Source organism: Carcharhinus amblyrhynchos, chromosome 4 (genome assembly GCF_965287045.1).
Source record: "Carcharhinus amblyrhynchos chromosome 4, sCarAmb.v2.hapA, whole genome shotgun sequence".
Lineage (NCBI taxonomy): Eukaryota > Metazoa > Chordata > Chondrichthyes > Carcharhiniformes > Carcharhinidae > Carcharhinus > Carcharhinus amblyrhynchos.
Window position 1 is genome coordinate 135,994,044 of NC_137327.1, and position 17,319 is coordinate 136,011,362.

Consider the following 17,319-nt stretch of genomic DNA (forward strand, 5'->3'; position numbering starts at 1 on the left):
ATGATTTGCTTCAATTTAACTACCTGCCCTTTTGATTGTTTGGACTCTTTTCTCCCAAAATGGCTGATTTTTTTTAAAGATAAACAGAAATATTAAATCAACTGTGGGTCATAGGGCATGAGGAATGTTTAGCATGTGCACAGCAGCAGAATATTTACCCCAGTATTTATTAACGCAGGCAAGTTATGGACAGCACGGTGGCACAGTGGCTAGCACCGCTGCCTCAGGGCCAGGGAACTGGGTTCAATTCCAGCCTTGGGTCAAAGTCTGTGTGGAGTTTGCACGTTCTCCCTGTGACTGGATGGCTTTCCTCCCACAGTCTAAGGGCGTGCAGGTTAGGTGGATTGGCCATGCTAAATTGCCCCTTAGTGTCAGGGGGACTAGGAGGGTAAATAGGTAGGGTTACAGTGATAGCAACGGGGTGGGATTGCTGTCAGTGCAGGCTCAATGGGTTGAACGGGATTCTATGAAAGCTACAAGACAAGATACCCACTATTATCAATCCAGCTCGCCTAAGGTACAAGTAAGAGGACGACTCACTTCTGACACCGGGTGAGTGGGCTGCCAACTGAACCAAGCCCACATGAAGCTACGTTAGGACAAACAGAATGTGACTTTCATTTGAAGAAAATGGACTTATTCTGCTGGACAGAGAGAAACTGTTCGTATTGGATACACCGGATGTTCATGTTTTGACAACGTTAATCTAACGGCGAGGATTCGTGTGTGTGGTCCACAAGTAAACGCAAAGTGGAACACAAGAGGATTAACGTGATCACTAAAGCCTTTCACTGACCATCAATTTTTAAACAAACAGATTCTAATGAAACAAAAGCGTTGGATGAGCTCTCACACCCATCTTCATTTCACTTTCAGGTTCCTCAATTCTCAAATCAGAACTTGTAGCACCTTCCAGTCAAACCCAAGCGGTTTCCATTGACCTGGAGTAAACTGCGAGCTTGCAGAGGTCGCAGCTTTCAACCTGAAGAATTTGCTGACCTCAGAAGGATTCGAGGCGGATTAAAGAGGGAGCAGCAATAAGCAATCGGCCGATGATCCAATTTGTCTCTATTGTCAGGGCCCTTTCATCTTTTCACATCACTAATTTACCAAATGGCTAAAATGCTTCATTTCATAGAGTCACACACAGCAAGAAGCCCTTCATTTACACTGACCATCAGGCACTTATTCTAGTCCCATTTTTCCAGCATTTGATCCGTAACCTTGTATGCTACAGCATTTCATCTAAATGATTCTTAAACGTTTTGAGGGTTCCCGCCTCTACCATTCTTTTGGGAATGAGTTCCAGATTCCCACCACCCTCTGTGTGAATAAGTTTTTCCTCAAATCCTCTCTAAATCTCCTGCCCCCTTACCATAGATCGATGCTACCTGGTTATTGATCCCTCTGCTAAAGGGGAAAATCTACCCAATTTACATCCCTTGTAACTTTGTCCACCTCAATCAGGTCTCCTCTCAGCCTTCTCTGCTCCAAGGAAAACAGCCCCCATCCAGCCAGCCTCTCTTCATAGCCCAGGCAACGTGCTGGTGAATGTCCGCTCCTGCATCCTTTCTAGTGCTATCACATCCTCTCTACAGTATGGTAAGCTGAATTGCAAACAGTACTCTCTAGCTGTGACCTAACCTTTCGGCTCTTACATACTACGCATCAGCTCATAAGCTTTTTTTTTAACTACTGTATCTACTTGCTTTCGGGGATCTTTGGATAGGCACTCCATGATCCCTCTGGTCCTCTGCACTCCCTAGCGCCTCAACTTTCATCATATCAGAACCACAATCCCGACAGTGCAGGAGGCCATTCAGCCCATCAAGTCTGTGCCATATCTTCAAAAGACCATCTTGCGCAGGCCCATCCACCCTCCAGCCCCGTGCATTCACCAGGGCCAATCCACCCGAGCTGCACATCTTTGGGCTGTGGGAGGAAACCAAAGCACCTGAAGGAAACCCCACGCTGAAAGGGGAAGAATGCGCAGACTCCACACAGTCAACATGATTGTTATTTAAGTTCCACCTATGTGGCCTCAATTGGAGGAGTCAGCAAGATATCATCCCTCTCACTGCAATGATTGACTTCTTGATCAATATTACAGCAGCTACCAGTCCTGCTCCTCTCTTAGCTATATGATATCATCCTCCCATGTGTTAGTCAATGCCCTCAATTCATCGGCCTTAACCACAAGATTCTTGCATTGAAATAAATGTCATCCAGCCTTGCCATGTTATCTTGTGTCTTGACATGTCAATCTTTGCCCTGCCTTCCAGACTGACTTGATTTTCCCTCTATATTTGACTATGCATCACTCCCTGCTATTTCTCCACTCCATAACCCATCCCCCACCAAATTAGATTACACCCCTCTCCCCAACACTAGCAACTCCCATGCAAGGATGCTGGTCCCATTCCGGTTCACGTGCAGCCCACCCGACTTGTACAGGTCCCATCTTCCCCAGGAATGGACCCAGTGATACAGGAAACTGAAGTACAAACTCCTGCCCATTTCTTCAGCCACAGCGGCTCCAATGTGCTATACTCACTAACGTGTGGCACCGGGAGTAATCCAGAGATCCTGCTTTTCAATCTGCTACCCTAGCTTCTTGCTGCAGGACCGCTTTGCATTTTCGACCCGTGGCACCAATGCGAACTGTGACCTCTTGACTGTTCACCCTCACCTTTCAGGTGCCCTGTATCTGTTCAGGTGACATCCTTGACCCTGGCACTGGTCAGGCTGCAAAAACACTTGTCTGCGCCCCTCACTATCGCGTCACCTACCACCATTCCTCTTTCATTCTTACTCCTCCTCCCTTATGCAGATGTATCACCCACAACGCCATGAACTTGACTCTGGCTGTACTCCCAGAGGAACCATCACCCCCACCAACACAGAAAAGTGAGGTGTACTCTTGGACTTCCCTGACCACCTGCCTGTCCCTCCTCCTGACAGCTGGTCACCCATTTCCTCAGGCTGCAGGGTAACCACATCCAACAGTGTGTGTTATCCACAGCCCCCTCAGCCTCGCAGATACATTGCTACGCCTCCAGCCGCGCAGCTCCAAAACCTGACCCTCAAGCTGGTGACCCGCACTGCCAGGACTGTCATAATGCTGCAGAGAGGAAGCAGCTTCTCCCTACTGGACCTGATAAAAATCCCGCAATTTTCTCCCCTGAACACTCCAGTTTCTCCAACTCTCCACACGCCTCAAAAACCTCCCTCCAGACATTGGCACACTTTCCGAAATATAACACCAGAACTGTACACAATATATTAATCAGGCCTAACCAGCACTTTGAAAGGTTTTGCATCCTTGTTTTTGTATTCAGTGTCAATTTACAAAGCCAAATATTTCATATATTTTCTCAACTTGCCCCCAGCCAACTTTGACAGTTTGAAAGTGTTCGCTCAAGTCTGCTGCTGTTTTTGCACCCACCCCCTCAAAAGTAACGCTATTTGCATTCATTTTAGTTTTTTTTGGCTGAAGAACACAGCAACGCGATCTCGACCAGGGGTGGGGGCAAGGGGGCAGCTCCCAAATCCATCTCCAGCTGGAGCAGGGAACAGAAACCTGTTAGCATTAATCTGATACACACTGGCCATCCAGACATCCCTCCACAAGGGGTGCGAATTGTGTGTATTTTGTAGTGCGGATCTATGGATAGTCACTGGTAGAGGCTCCAACGTTCTTTTCACTCGCATGGCTGACCAGGAATCGCTCCCGCTCTTACCACTAGCCATTGTGGTTATGGGGAGAGATTAACAAGCTGTCGTCCAACTTACTTGATCATGTTCTTCAGTCATCAAGTCCTGGGGTGGCTGAGGAAGGGACACACATGTTCTACAAGATCATGCACGTGTTTGCATTACCATTTGCATTTGGGCGGCGCAGTGATTAGCGCTGCTGCCGTAGTGCCAGGAACAGAGATTCAATACCCAGCTTGGGTCACTGCGTGGGTTTCCTCCAGTTTCCCCTCAGCCTGAAAGATGTGCTGGTTTGGTGAATTGGCCATGCTAAATTCTCCCTCCGTGTACCCGCACAGGCGTCGGTGTGTGGTGCACTGGGGGATTTTCACGGTAACTTCATTGCACTGTTAATGCAAGCCTTCTTGCGACTAATAAATAATCTTTATACAAGATGGGAATGCATGATGGGAATCTGAAATTAATAAAATATTCTGGCCCCTCTTTTTCTTAATGGAGAGAGCAGAAGCTGTGGAGGAGCACAGGAAAGCATGTCCATTGACACAGATCACTAGAAGCTACTTCACAGATACCAGAAGCAACCAAAGGGCTAATGAAAAGTTAGCCTTTACCTCAGAGGGAGGTTGGGAAAGGAAAGGATTGTATCAGTTGTACAGAACCATAGTGAGACACAGTCTGGAGCACTGGGTTCAGTTTTGCAAATCAAATCTCAGGAAAGATACGTTGTCCTTGGAATGGGTATGGTATAGATTTACTGGAATGTTCCAAGAGCTTAAGAACATAAGAAATAGGAGCAGGAGTAGGCCATCTAGCCCTTCGAGCCTGCCCCGCCATTCAATAAGATCATGGCTGATCTGAAGTGGATCAGTTCCACTTTCCCGCTCTCTCCCCATAACCCTTAATTCCCCTGTCTACCAAAAACCTATCTACCCGTGACTTAAATATATTTAGCGAGGCAGCCTCCACCACTTCAACGGGCAGAGAATTCCAGAGATTCACCACCCTTTGAGTGAAGAAGTTCCTCCTCAACTCTGATCTTAAACCAGATCCAACTGCAAAGACAGTTCTCATAAACTTCACTTATGTCCCCTTGAGTGTGGAGGATCGACGGGGGACCATGGAACAACACAGCACAGCAGGAGGCCATTCAGCCCACTATTCCTGCACTGTTTTTTTTTGAAAGGTACATCTGTCCAATTACTTTTGAATGGACTACCTAGCATTAAGTTGATCTTTCTCTGCACCCTAGCTATGACTGTAACACTACATTCTGCACTCTCTCCTTCTCTATGAATGGTATGCTTTGTCTGCACAGCACGCAATTTTCACTGTCTTTAATACATGTGACAATAATAAATCAAATCAGCCCTTGTGTTTTTGAGAGACACTTCTGCTGCACAAAAAGCAGAAGCTGGAACTTTTCTTTCAGCCAAGGCTGTGAAATTCAACTGAAATTTAGAATGTGGAGATGAGTAGTTGTTTGTTTAGGGTATATAGTGATATGGATCAAAAGGCGGGTGAATGAGGTTAAGGCACAGATTAATCAATATCTAGTTGAAACATCCCTCTAATGCTCCTAAATGTCAACATTTTCTGATAACAGGAACCAGACAAGAAATTTGATAGCTAACTTCAGACTATACAATTGTCGAAAAAAGTACGAGACAGTTAATACACCAGCGTGATAGTTACGATTAAAATAAAGAGAGATAACCAGTAAGAGGAGAACACATGAAAGAGCATTCACAAGGAAGATTGTTGCCTGACCTCAGGGCTGTAACCAAATTCCCAGAATCAGACTGCGTCATTAATCATTTCCACAGGAATCCCACCCTGGACAGCTCCTGACATGCAGTCGCTCTCACGTATCCATTACTCTCCATGGTCACTTTCCAGATACCCCACTGAGCCCACGTGGCACGCAGACCAGAGATCAGAGGGAAGCAGTCAGTCGCTAGCCTAGTTCACCCCACTGCTCAACTCTCGTTCTAAATGACCCACAATGAAGGTAGCATTTCGAGTAGCAGCACATACATAACTTCTCATTCCACTCAGACTGAGCAGAAAAGGCAGCGACAAGCTTCAACAGGCTTCACTTCAGCAGCCAAAGACTGACAGATCGAGCCATTCTTAGCCTGCCGACTGATTTCCAGCAGCATATTTACATAAAATGTGGCTTTTCTACTGCCTTGTAAACAGGTTAAAAACACCATCCTGCACACCGAGCTGCAATTATTCAGGTGAATTGTACTATTTATACCGAAAGACTAGTGTTTGAGGTTAGGTTTCTCCCTGAAATACTTAACACTCGAAACTTATTTAACCTTCTTCTAATATTCACACAAAAGCATGCTTAACCTTACCAGCAGGACACAAGTATTATGCTGCACTGCAACTTACTCCTTTCCAGCAAATGCTTTCAGCCAGCTGCGAGGGTGTGGAGCGTAGTGCTGAGACAGAGCAGAGTTTATATACATGTACATGTGTAATATACTAAACACACCCCCCAGATCAGATTCACTGTCTTCAGTTAGCACTAGGTGAAAGGGGAGCAAATGTGCACAGGAAGTGATTCAGAATTTTGATTGGAACACACTGTCACCACGAACCTTACCCTTAAACGTTCGCTGCTCATAGACACATCAGGGTCTGCAGCTGGCAGCAAGTCAGCGATTAGGCTGGGCGAATTATACGAGGCTCAAATGTACGATGCCAACAAAAATAACATGACTTCTCAAACTGGCAAAGGATTTTAAACAGTTTGCTTTGGCTTAGTAGGGAGCAATCTGGCTTCGGAGTCAGAAGGTGGTGGGTTAAAGTCCCACTCAAGTCTTGAGCAAGGGATGCTGTACCGTTGGTGATGCCATTGTTTGGATGGGACATTTTTACAACCTTCTCCCCACACCCCCCTCTCCACTCCAGGAAAAGCTCCGAGGCACCAATCAACAAAACAATAAGCAAGGGACCCTTTTCCATTTAATGGAGACATATAAGATGATTAGAGGTTTAGATAGGGTGGACAGTGATAGCCTTTTTCCTCGGATGGAGAAAGCTAGCACGAGGGGGCATGGCTTTAAATTAAGGGGGGGTAGTTATAGGACGGATGTCAGGGGCAGGTTCTTTACCCAGAGGGTGGTGAGGGATTGGAATGCCCTGCCTGCTGCAGTTGTAAATGCGCCCAGTTTGGGGGCGTTTAAGAGGTCTGTGGATAGGTTTATGGATGGGAAGGGATTGGTTTAGGTTAGAGGGTCATTGCTTTTAATTGGTCGGCGCAACATCATGGGCCGAAGGGCCTGTTCTGCGCTGTAATGTTCTATGTTCTAGAAGTTGGCTTACATTAACACCGCATTGAAGTTACTGTGAAAATCCTCTAGACGCCACACTCCGGCGCATGTTCAGGCACACTGGAGGGAGAATTTAGCATGGCCAATGCACCTAACCAGCACGTGTTCTGGTCTGTGGGAGGAAACCAGACCACCCTGTGGAATTCCACGCAGACGTGGGGAGAACGTGCAAACTCCACACACACACACAGGTGACCCAAGCCGGGAATCGAACCCAGGTCCCTGGCCCTGTGAGGCACCAGTGCTAACCACTGCGCCAGCTCCAATGTTCCAGCCAATGTCTATCCCTCAAGCAACACCATAAGGGACTGCCTGCCCATTACCTCATTGGTGTGTGGGAGCTTACTGTGTCCAAATGGCCAATCGCGTTTGCTACATTACAACAATGGCTAATGAAGAGAGATTTCATTAGCAGCGAAGCATTTTGAGAAGCCCTGTGGTCATGAAATAAAACTGCTTTATTCCAAGAAAAAAGTCACAGATATACGACAGTGCCACACCGTTGAGATAAAACGCAAACTGGTTATTCAAATCACTGCAATAAAAAGCTATCCGAGGAACTGGATTCACAGAAAGGTTAGGCCGTATATTTTCCAGGCATCAGAGAACAGCATATGGATTGGTCATCATTCCCAGCATGATCTTGGCATGTAGGTGCCATTTTATTTAGACCTGACAGCACTTGCGCACAATAACCAACTTGAAACAAGAGTTAACTTTTGAGAGATGGGTGATAACCCCGCCCTAATCATCAGAAATCAAGGCAGGAAGGAGTTAAAAATCCACTAGATGACTTGCCAACTTATGTCCTGTCCAAATTCTGCCATTTTCCATTTGGACAGTCACTGTTACATCATTGAGCCATGTCTGCAATTTTACTCCCCAGGGTCCGATGCCTTTGGACGATAGCCCTATCCCCACAGGATCTGAGGCAGTGAAAGGTCAGTCAAGGGTAGCTGTTGAAAATTTCCCCCCTGTGGAGTTGAGCGGGGAAATTGTTTGGCAGCCTGTTAAACGAGGCCTAACAATTCAAATCTAGGTGACGGCATTCTGTCAGAGATTGGTGAGATATTAACCCTTGGCTTCTCGCCCAGGGTTCAAATCCACCCAGTTCCTTTATCAGCTCAAACAGTTACGTGTTGGCGAGGAGCACCATCTGAAAAGTGACTAGAGAGAGAGAGGGTTCAGAAAAGTGAATAGTTCACAGCAAAATGAACCCAGACTTCTTCAACTCAACCATTGAGACGGGGATGGAGGGAGGAAGGGACCACAACTGCAATAAAACACCCAAATGAAAGCAAAATACTGCAGATGCTTGTGATCTGAAACAAACACTGTTTGGATTGGGACTCAAAATGTTTCCTCTCCGCAGATGCTGCCAGGCCAGAGTTTTTGCAGCACTTTATCTCTGTAAGACATGCTAAACTGTTATTAGCACAGCAGCAGTGAACGTGGTGGGGCACAAGCATCTACAATTCATTTTGAGGTTCCTCCACACTGTTGCTCAAAGCAAAGAACATTAATTGGATCAAAATTGAATTTTTTTCCCCATTTTTCTCTGTGATGAAGCAGCACGCCCAAACAAGACAACATACAGAACATGGAGCATACTGGATTGAGGTACATTGATAGACTGAGGGGAATATTAATAATAATGGTATTTTATTCAGGAAACATGTTGGCTTCCCAAATGCAGTGCCACTACATTGAAGAGTTCACATACAGGCTAAAAATGATTGTCGCAATCACGTAGCCAAAAAAAACAAACCCAAGTGTGGAGACAGTGATAGGCTGTGGGAGCCAACATGCTGATAACGAGCAACTCATGAAACCATTGCACAACAGGTATATCGGCAATCAACAAAATCTAACATCAAAGTTTAAAGCACAGCACGCAGGCAAGTTAACAAAATGGACAGCACAAAGAATTGTGCAGATACAGCCAAGACCTGGGGAGGCGATGGCATTATCGCTGGACTATTAATCCAGAAAGTCAGCTAATGTTCTGGGGACCCGAGTTCGAATTCCGGCATGGCAGACGGTGGAATCTGGAATTAAGAATCTACTGCTGACTATGAAATCATTGTTGGCCAAATGTTATTTAAGGAAGGAAATCTGCCACCCTTACCCAGTCTGGCCTACATCGGACTCCAGAGCCACAGCAAACGCAGGTGACAACTGCCCTCGGGCAACCAGGGATAGGCAATAAATGCTGGCCAGCCAGCGATGGCCATGTCCCACAAATCAATTAAAAAAAAATTGGTACATCTACTTCGTACTATTCAGCAAGGCAAATGGAGTGCGCAACGATCTCCATGTAGCAGAGAGGGCAATGTGATAATCAACCTGCCATTGCTCTGGTCAGACTCCTTCAAGGAGGTTTTAGTCAAGGTTACAGATAAGACATTACACCAATGATAATCTCACCCCAGGCCCCATCCCCATAATCCCAGGTATTTATCCTGCTAATCCCCTTAACATTCAGGGGCAATTTAGCATGGTCAATCCACCCAACAGACACATCTTTGGGCACTAAGGTGCAATTTAGCATGGCCAATCCACCTTACCATTACATCTTTGGATATTATGGACCAATTTAGCATGGCCAATCCATCCACATTTTTGGATACTTGGAGTACTTTCACTTGGAGTTCTGGGCGCAGTTCTGGTCACCTCACTACTGGAAGGATGTGGAAGCTATTGAGAGGGTGCAGAGGAGATTTACAAGGATGTTGCCTGGATTGGGAGGCATGCCTTATGAAGATAGGTTGAGGGAGCTGGGACTCTTCTCCCTGGAGAGACACAGGTTGAGAGGTGACCTGATAGAGGTTTATAAAATGTTGAGGGGAATAGGTAGGGTGGATTCTCAGAGGCTATTTCCCAGGGCTGAAATGGTCGCTACGAGAGGACACAGGTTTAAGGTGCTGGGGAGCAAGTACAGAGGAGATGTCAGGGGTAAGTTTTTCACTCAGAGGGTGGTGAGTGGGTGGAATCGGCTGCCATCAGTGATAGAGGCGAACTCGCTGGGGTCTTTTAAAAGACTTCTGAATGAGTACATGGGATTTAATGGGATTGGAAGTTATAGATAGGCCTGGTAGGTATGAATATGATCGGTGCAACTTGTGGGCCGAAGGGCCTGTTTGTGCTGTAGTTTTTCTATGTTCCTTCTATCCCACTGGACTGACAATTGATTTTGAGTCTATAGTTGTGTTTGAAGTCAGTGTTGGGTGTTCTAAAGAACCACCTATTGAGAGGCGTGTGACAAAGAAAGTTATACGCACACCATGCCTAACCATCCACCTCCCCATAAGTTAGGTTGAGAGTATAAAATCATTGCATAATGTGAGAAAGTTTGATTTTGAAACTTGCGTGAAATGTATTTACTGCAGTGGAACATTTTATTGGATACAAGTGTCATCATTCTTGGCTCTGAAATACCAGTCGAAATAAATGAAGTAACAAAACCAGGAACTTTATGATGACGATTTTTACCTGGTGAGGAGGGAGATTCATTATTAAATTGCCTACTTGTGCCTGAGCTTATTGAAATGAAAAGACAGAACCACTTCATTCTCAGAGAGTAAACAAGACCTTCTCGGAATAGAACGCTGACAAATTCTTCAGTACATACTACAGGGTCACTTCTGATCCTTTCTAGTTGAATTGGTGTTTATTTTGGTACTGCCAGATGAGAAGTGGTGAACAAGAACCCTGCAATTCAACATGTTGGGCTGGTCACAAAGATTTTAAGTTTCTTTTCCAGATCAGAATATATTAAATTATTTAAGCTTTGACCAACAAGGAGCCAAACAAGGACTTCTTGAGTCAAAGAAAGGGCAACTTTCTTACCTGGTCCCAATTTCTGGCAAAATTGGCTTCTCCAACCCTTGTTGCAAAAGGCAGGGAAAGAGAGAGCACCGCCTTCAACTGGATTCCTCAGCTGAAGGCTTTGATACCACCTGTGTCACATATAATGTCTTAACAGCTGATAGCTCGGCCTTGAAATACTTCACCCATCTGGTATTTCCAGGAGGTTCTCGTGGGAATTATGTGGCAGCCGTTATTTCAATATCCAGTACTTTGCATTTTCAGTTTTTCCTGTAGACAGCTATGAGTTTCAATGGGCATGTGGATTATAGAAAACGTCTCCCTCTTTATATTTTCCCTTCCCCTCGGAATGCGGTCTTGCATCGTCTCAGTCCTCAAGTTGCAAAATTTCCAATCAATTGAAAAAAAAACCATATTTTCAAAAACAAAGAGCCGCAGTCAAAATATAACGCCTTCAACATGAAAAAGACTTTCCAGTTTACTTCAGAGGAATGATGAGCTCCGACTGAAGGAAAATTGTTGAAAGGAAAGATAAAAGTTTGATCAGAGGGTGGCCATTAAACAGGGTCCTAAATGGAGATGTTACAACTTTAAAAATTGAGTGAAATATCTCTTGAAGTCAGTTTGAGGCAAAACGTGGACAAATCAGTACTTGTTGTAGGTGGTCAGCTTTTATAATAGTTTATCGACATTCCTTAATTCAGCTTTCAACCTCGTTTTATGAAAATGGCGGCACTGGACTAACGGTTTCAACTTTTCTTGCACAGTGTAATGCTTCAAATAGGTTTATTTTAAAGTAGAGTTGTATTGCAGAGTGTTGCACACACTCTAAACGTCATCAGAACCTTTGTTATGTCCTGTATATTGTACGATTTAAGAAAGCAGTTTGAGTTACGATGTCCATGACTATAATGGAAAACACGTTTGCAACTCACATCAAACTCTAAAGTGTTCAACAGAAGTTTAAAACCTGTGCACACCCAACGTATAATTATTCTAAGTATCATTATCACCATCACACAATGTCAGATTTTCGTTTTAAGTGCCACACTCTTCAAACATGTTGACTTAGCAAATTCCAATGAACCTACTTGCTTGACAACATTGAAAGGTCAGGATATGGATTTAACTTCTTTCCCTTTTTCTTCCACATAATTCTAAATAATTGCTATACAAAGATGCACTGATAACAGTTCACCAAGCGTGTAGTTGCTCTCAGGGCATCTCGCCCAATTAGGAAAAGGATTTCCCTAGGCCTATTCTGGTCAGTACTCAAACATTTAATATTATGAGACTAAACCTCCCTTAAAAACAGCATGGAGCATACTGATAACAAGTTTATACGGACCAAGACACCCCAAATATCAGACAGGATTCCTCAACGGAACTCAACTGATTGCTGCTCAACAACAGAATGTTTTGCTTCTAAGCACATCGATGTGGAGATAACCTGGTGTCATGAGACTTCTTACTCTAAGCACATCTACAGACCTGATCTGTCCAACGCCAAGTCTTTGCTCCAATAAAAATTTAATTCAAACCCAAATCACTACTTTAAACTGGAACAAAATGTCGTCTCATCTGGCACACCAACTCACCATCTCAGAAATAACCCTGCTGACCATTCAATCTTCAAGACAGTCAAATGGATTTCAGTTGACAATCCCTTCTTTCAGTTTTAAATTGTACAAAGTGCTTGGGGAGGGAGGGGGCTGGGGCTGGGGGGGGGGGGGGGGTCGGGTTTGATTTTCCAATGCTGTCCTGGAATAATAGAAAAGAAGTGCGACCAACGAATGTTGTTATGCATTCTACTTGAGTCTGCGCACAGGGGCATATGTTTGGAGAACATTCTAATTGTCCAGTGGCCAGGTTTCCATTTATTTCTCCATAACTGACATAACAAACAATCACTATTTCCTGGACACCAGTTCCATTGTTCAGAGTCGATTCCAATATTTTTGCCTTCTGCGTCGTAGGCCAGCTGTGTCGTGACTCACTTTGGGAAATCAGTAGACTTGATGATGGAGCTCTGTACTCCCAGCTTGGCACTCAATTCTGTTCTTTTACCATTGTGAGTGAAAACAACACCCTGTTACATTGCTACAGACCCTAGGCAGAAGCACAAGCCACTCTGCAGAAAATAAAAGGTTTACTGTGCAATTGATTGATTAAGTTTCAATTGGCTAAATGGAAGTATAACATAAATGCAAAATACTGTGGATGCCGGAGATCGGAAATAAAAACAACGGTCTGGATAAACTCAGCAGGTCTGACAGCATCTGTGCAGAGAGAAACAGAGTTAATGCTGAGTCTGATATGACTCACGATCACTATTGAAGAGACAGAAGTGTGACTGGGTTTTATGCTGCTAAAAATGGGACAGCATGGGTGGGGCAGGGGAGGGAAAGGGACAGACTAGAGGACAGAGGAGATTAAATGTCATGGAACACAAGGCAAAGTGAGCGGTAACAGTAAATAAACAAAGCATTGGTCAAGTGTCTATATTAACAGCAGAATAAAAGGCCAACATTGAAAACAAAATCATACGATACAAATCAGAATTGGAGGGGAAAAGGACAGAGTTCATGGACTGAGGTTGTTGAACTCAATGTTGAGTCCAGAAGGCTGTGAGGTTTCTAATTGGGAAAGGAGGTGCTGTTTCCCCCATCTTTTGCTGGGCTCCACTGGCCATGTAACATGAGCTAAATGGTGAACTAAAATGCTAAGTGCTCAGTAGGGCAGGATCATGCTTGCAAACTGGGCAGAAACATTCTGCAAAGCAGTCCATCAAGACTGCATCTAGCCTCCTCAGTGTAGAGGACACCATAATGTAACCATCAAATACAGAGAGGGCTAAATTGAAAGTAGTACAATTTAATCACTGCTTCACCTGAAAGGAGCGTTTGGGGCCTTGGACAGTGAGGAGACGAAGGGGCAGGTGTCACACCTCCCCCTAAAGTTTATAAGATGGAGGTTTATGTGGCAGACAACAATGGCACCACGTTTGATAACAAAATTGGGGTTGGACCCAGGAGAAATGAGCGCAGCAGGTTTAGGGGGAAAGACATGTTAGAGAGGGCAAGGGGAGGCCAAAGTTAAGCTGGCTGGTATCTCGCCAACACAGTTCTCAGTGACAAGTAGGTAAGAGGTCAGAGACCAGATGGAGGCAAAGTGATGAAAATGGGTGAAGGGGCAAGGCGTGGGCCCAAAGGGGAAATGAACGAAGCAGAAAAAAAATAAATTTTTGTGGAATTTACAAAAGGAGGTTCAGAAAAGTATCCAGAAGACAACAATTTAAAGGCTCACGTTAAGAATAAAAGTCTACATAGGCACCAGCCTAATTCCTAACATAACAGATTGCAGAGTGAGACTGCGATCAGTGTTTTTGCTCAAGAGATTTGCACTTATTAGATTTCAGGTCTTCTAAACACGTTTCAATGAATGCTGCAGCACTGGTGCATCACCCTTCCCTCATAACACAGGAGGATGGGGTGACATTACTGCTACCACGGTAATACTTCATCGCTCAGAATATTCACACTCACATTTTAAGCAAACACATGCGTACTAGACACGTCAGGGACAAAGCAGCTCAGACATGGAATATTGAAGGGAGAGGAAGAGGAGAAGATTTTAAAATGCCCAACATTCAGTCTGCTCATCCAGAAACAAAAAGGAGCTGAAAGGCTTCCCTTAGCCCTAATTATCTCTGGCCATATCACCGCAGAACATTCAAGATTGCTTATTTAAAAATGCTGGGCCTCACAACAACAGGAGCTTGGCTAACAGCAGTGAATAGAGTTTATATTTCTTCATTAATCTGCCCAATGTCAGGTGGCAGCCTTGTTTCTGGTCGCACGGCTCCTGCTCAATATTTCATTCGCTTGCTCAGCGTTAAGGCTACTTCCTCTCCCAGCAATAGAGTGCTTGCCTGCCTCGCCAATCAGCAGGCAGTTCAATGCTCACCCCACTCTGTACGACACATCTTCCCACCCAGTGCCCGCAGGTGCAAATCACACATCTCAACCATCCACTTACGGACAGCATCAAATTCAATTCACTACAGCAACAGACAACTCCACACTCCTGTCTTATTTTAGCAAGCACTCAATATATTATTAAAACAGCACATCTAAACCCTTTCCTCTGTGTCCTTCTCGACAAAAGAGTTCAGCTTTATAAAGAGTTAAACACTACTTAAAAGCCATAACGCAGATTAAACACAAACCAGATTAAAAACCACAAATTAAAAAGCACAAAACAGGTTAAAAAACAAATGAAAAGATGTAAACTTTGTTTTTTTTTAAAAAAAAGTCTTAGTGTTTAACTTTTCCTTTTTGAAGTCCTTTTAAACAAGTAGAAACTCTTGTTTTAGATTTTATCATGCCTCCCTGTGGGCTGAACATCGTTCAAGAACATGGGTTTGTAACTTGGAACTAAGCCGGTGATTTATCACCCTTTAACGTCTCTCTCAAAAGAGAAGTTCAGGGCTTTTGCCACAAGCAAGTTCTATTCTAAGAATAGCTGACTTGAAATAACCCCTTCCAAAAGCAGACATGCCTTTTCCACCTTGAAAATACGGTTGTTCTGTTCCTTAACCCAAATTAAGGAACAAACCAGAGGGAAAAAAAACCAAGCAAAATTAAGGATGCTTACCACCAGTTGGTTGGAGTACAGGCAGCTTGCAATTTTCCTGACAGCTTGCTCTCAGAATGCGAAACGGGAACTATTCTAATTACATCCTATGCTGCAGCAATGTTCTCCTGTGTGACACAATCTGAGGTCAGAATCAACAGCAACAGCCTTATGCTTTTGTCAGACCAGTAACAATCTCAATGCCAATATCCCATGTGCGCACTATGTGGACAGCAATGTACATTTTCAGGGTATAAAGATGACATTCACAAACCACATGCAGCTGTTAATCCATCTTCATTAGCACACTCTCCCATCCGAGTTATCAAAACTTTTTGGTTGTAATACTGTGACACAGTACTCCCGCGTTGGTAAAAAAAAACACACATACAAAGCAGTAGAGCAAAAAAGGCTAATGGAACAAAGCCATCATTTACAAGAGATACATTGCTCAAAGAAGAGATGGAGGGTCAGGCAACCACACAAGAGAAATATTAAAACAATTTGAACTCCAGTTGACAACTACTCTTCAAATCGCCCTGTGCAGACTGCAGGTCACATTTTTTTACATCCCAAACACCATAATTCATTCTGACGAGGTTCATTTCATTAGATGATATAACCAATAAATGCAGTTACAACATGTTTTACCTCAGTTGAAAATTAAAAGTGCACCTTCAACATAACATTAGTCACATACCTGATGCTGCAAACAGATCTCCAATTTCAATTCTGACAACAATTTGATCAAAATTTAAAGAGTGCTTAATCATTCTACCACTTCATATTGCACTCAGTCACCAAGTGCGTGCCACGCAAGATCACAGGCAAGTCCTGCACACAATTCTCAGTTTTTGCTCGAGGGGTAGCATGCAGTTACTTTCTTTATGATGTGTCTTGTAGCAGGGACAAGGTTGGTAGCTCTCCCTATACCAGGTGCCAGTGCAGTCAATCACCAATGATAATCTCCTGCTAGTGCCTGGAGACTGACTGTTAAAAATGCAAAGCAGATGCCTCCATCACACAATCAACTGATTCAGCACTATTCTTCAGTGAGTATATAAGGACGGCACAGTGGTTAGCAGTGCTGCCTCATAGCACCAGTGACCTGGGTTTGATTCCCAGCTTGGGTCACTGTGTGGAGTTTGCACATTCTCCCTGTGTCTGCGTGGGTTTCCGCTGGGTGCTCCTGTTTCCTCCCACAGTCCAAAGATGCGCTGGTTAAGTTGATTGGCCATGATAAACTGACTCTAGTTTTGGGGGATTAGCTGGGTAAATATGTGGGGTTACGGGGATAGGGTGGGATTATTGTTGGTGCAGACTTGATGGACTGAATGGCCTCCTCCTGTGCTGCCGGGATTCTATATTATAATACGATTACCATGAATTGCAAAGGTCTCAATTAATGTCATTATTTTTGCCACACCCAGCAGGGAGCAAATAATTCCACTATACGGTCTACAGCTTATCTCAAGGGTCAACAACAGATATATCAGTGTGTCCATCTTTCCCTGCCCCTTTAACTTACTGTTTACCACTGAATATTCTAGAAATTGCCATTCTAAAAGACGATTTCTCCCACCCCAGCATGCAGCAGAATGCAATCTACATGAAAAGTATTTAGGGAAAGGAGGAACAACGGTTGGGTTGCAGCATTAGCAGGAAGCTATTCAAATATATTCAGAACTATTAACTCAGTCTAACCCATTTTAAACTTCATGTTAAATACTTAAAATTGTCAAGGCTCACGGTAAACAGCCAGGAAACACAATTGAAGAAGGGTCTTCTAATATGTGCA

At 44.2% G+C, this 17,319-nt stretch overlaps 1 protein-coding gene across 9 annotated transcripts in view; it reads right to left on the bottom strand.

The window, feature by feature from the left end:
• Positions 1 to 17,319, bottom strand: part of acsl4a (acyl-CoA synthetase long chain family member 4a) — a 73,621-nt gene that overhangs the window by 42,834 nt on the left and 13,468 nt on the right. For 2 of the 9 annotated variants that reach the window (XM_080187936.1, XM_080187929.1), the window contains exon 1: positions 6,115 to 6,181. The exons of 3 other annotated variants lie outside the window; for them this stretch is intronic. The gene's annotated coding sequence lies outside the window, so the exon portion shown is untranslated. Of the gene's footprint in view, positions 1 to 6,077; positions 6,182 to 15,542; positions 15,562 to 16,221; positions 16,241 to 17,319 lie in introns of those variants that run through there. 4 more of the 9 variants (XM_080187934.1, XM_080187928.1, XM_080187930.1 and 1 more) reach the window with 3 other exon arrangements.